This window comes from Theropithecus gelada, chromosome 20 (genome assembly GCF_003255815.1).
Source record: "Theropithecus gelada isolate Dixy chromosome 20, Tgel_1.0, whole genome shotgun sequence".
NCBI lineage: Eukaryota > Metazoa > Chordata > Mammalia > Primates > Cercopithecidae > Theropithecus > Theropithecus gelada.
Window position 1 is genome coordinate 29,074,680 of NC_037688.1, and position 2,952 is coordinate 29,077,631.

Genomic DNA, 2,952 nt, shown 5'->3' on the forward strand with positions numbered 1-2,952 from the left:
GTGTTTGGACTGTAGGAATGTTTCATCCTTCCCTTAAAAAAAAAAAAAAAAAAAAAAAAAAGCAAGGAAGAAAAAAGCTAGAGTCTTTGCAGGCTCCTAGAGAGTTCCCCATTGTCCAGGGCTATCGAGAGCCCAGAATGGCATTAACCTCACAAAAGACACATTGTGCAGGGGACAAAAAAAAGCCCCTTCTTCTACAATAACTTTTAGCTTTTTTATTTTTAGAAAATGACAAAGGTTTTGCAAGCACTGACTGGTGAAACCTGTAGCAAGCCAGGCTGGACTTGGCTTTATTGATCAGCTGTCCTGCATGGAAAAGCAGCCAGGAAAAGTTTGAATGGCAACCCAGATTTGGCTCACAGAGAGGAAACCCCTGATTTTTCTAAATGTATTTTCTTTTTTTCCCCCCGTCTAAATAAAATAGCATTATTTCCCAGAGTGAATTCAGAAGGATTAGATGAGGTAACCCTGCAAAATCCTAAACCGGTTTTTTTCTCTCTAGTCTTGACTAAGAAGCTGCATGCTCTTAAGAGCATTGGAACATCTCTCGAAATGAAGAATTACTTTCTAATCAAACAGATTTCCTGATTAATTCCCAAATTCCTTCTAAAATAAATAATCTTGGTAGGCTAGGGCAAAATTTTTTTCCAAGAAAAATAAGTTTTAGCGAGATATCTGATGTTACAGGGTTTACTAATGATGCCTTCAAAAACATAAATGTTTTTACATTTGTTTGCAGATCACTTAAAGTGCTGATTGCATTTTATTTTATTCCAGACATTGTAATTTCAATGGTATTAGTTCATATTTAGAACTTACATAAATACAACTTGTCATTTTAAAAAAATCTATTGCAGTAGCAGTGACGCTGAGGCTAGGATTTGAAATGGGGGGAAGAGACAGAGAAAGGGGGGAGGGGGGGAGAGGGGGAGAGAGAGAGAGAGAGAGAGAGGGAGAGAGAGAGAGAGAGATTCTTGTTCTTCCTGCATTTGTTTGCTTGCTTTTTGGAGGTACCGTGCACCAGCCTAAGTGATGGCTTTGATGTACTGGGAATCGGTACAGTAGCAAGGGTCCCTGGCTGCTGTCTTTGATTCCAGGGATCTCCTTTGGGCTCTAGTGGGATGTACTGCTCCTAGTCTTTATCTGAAATCCATCCTCTCATTTCAAGCCCTTTGGCTTCGTGACTCTGCTCCAAACTCTTGGAGGTAGCTGTAAGACTTTTTTTTTTTTTTTTTTGGCATTAGGGAAGGGGTATGTAATTTCCCCTTTCTACACCCTAGACCTTTCCTCTATATTTAAATATATTGGCTTTCTCTCTTATGAATTTAGTCTGAAATTATTTTTCGCTGCCTTTATTACATCCCTGCTTTTGATGGCAAAATAGCTTCCTGTGTTTTGAAAACATCTGCTTTCCAGGTTTCACACGAGAAAATTGATTTTACTTTTCTCTTAAGTCCAGAAAGGTAGAAAGTTGGACTTGTTTCCAAGTGCAACTTTTCCTTTTCTTGTCTTTCCTAAAGTTATCCCCTTTCAGTTCTGATTCACTTTCTCCCTTTTATTTCTTCTAATCACCACACCTCTCTTCTCCTCTCCTTCTAAAGAACCAGAGATTGATTGCATCTTATTTCAGAATACAAAATTAACATATATTATTTGTCTAGTCTATGGTATGTGTTAAAGTTTTCTCCATATTTTCCTCATTCGTCCTCTGATTTGGGGGGGAGCTAATTTTCCTTCAGTTAAAAAATCTCAGATTTGCAATTTAAAGTGGTCTCTATTCTAAATCTCTGCTCTTTCACTTAAACCTTTACTCTAAGCTGTCCCCCTCCACTAATGCGCCCCTTCTTTGGAGATGCTCTTTTCCTAGTTAATTTAAACATTGCTGCATTTGCTTAAAGAGACAGAGAGAGAGAGAGAGAGAAAGAGAGAGAGAGAAAGGGGAAAAGAATAAGAAAAGAGAAGGGGGGGAGAAGAAAGGAAAGAAAAAAAATCTTAAAAAAATTCTTAGCCAGGTTCCTATTGTTGCTCCTATGCATTCCACTTCTCGGTGTGTGTGCGCGTGTGTGTGTGTGTGCGCTCGTGTGTGTGTCGTGTGTGTGTGTTTTTAATACATGCATAAACTTTTGGTGCCTCTCTCCCTCTTCCTAGGCTCTTCTCCCATCCTCTCTTCCTGCTCTCCTTGCCCTGCTCATCACTTTCCCCTGGTTTTTTTTTTTTTTTTTTTTCCTCCCTTCCTCCCCTCTGCCTCCCTCCACCTCCCCCTTTTCTTTTTTGCTGAATCTTATTGATCCAGAAGGTGGCTAATTAGCCCTTCCCGTCGTGCCTGGGTAATGAAGCACATGCGCACTGAATTAATCACAGCCATTTTTTGCAGGAAACTAATTAGCAGAATAAAGATCCAAAGACTTTTTTTTCTTTTCACTCATCAGCTCCCACTTCCAGCGCGTCCCCTCCGACCGCTGCAGCCGCCACCGCCGCCGCCTCCTCCTCCTCCTCCTCCCGGCCGCAGCCGCCGCCGCCGCCGCCTGCTTTGCATCCCAATTACAGCCTAGAGCCGCTGCCGCCGCCGCCGCCGCTTCTCCTCCGTGGCCCCTGCCCGCTCCGGGGGCTGTAAACTCCCCGCCAACCATGCTGCTCGGCGGCAGCGGCGGCGGCGGCTCCGGCTCCCCGGCTGCGGCCGCCTCCCGCCCCGGGCTCCGCCGAGCGCGCTCCAGCTCCGCCGCCGCCGCCGCCGCCGCCGCCAGCAGCGCGTCCTCCGCCGCCGCCGACCCCCGCCAGCCGCCGCTGCTGCCTTGATGGGCTCCGCGGCCCGAGCGCCTCTTTTCGGGATTAAAAGCGCCGCCAGCTCCCGCCGCCGCCGCCGTCGCCAGCAGCGCCGCTGCAGCCGCCGCCGCCGGAGAAGCAACCGCGTAAGTGGCAACTTTTCCCTCTTTTTTTTTTTTTTTTTCCCCC

General features: G+C 45.8%; 1 protein-coding gene across 1 annotated transcript in view; it reads left to right on the forward strand.

Moving 5' to 3' along the window:
• The first annotated feature begins 1,240 nt into the window (after positions 1-1,240).
• Positions 1,241-2,952, forward strand: part of ZFHX3 (zinc finger homeobox 3) — a 277,781-nt gene continuing 276,069 nt past the window's right edge. The window contains exon 1 of the mRNA XM_025370486.1: positions 1,241-2,909. The gene's annotated coding sequence lies outside the window, so the exon portion shown is untranslated. The remainder of the gene's footprint in view (positions 2,910-2,952) is intronic.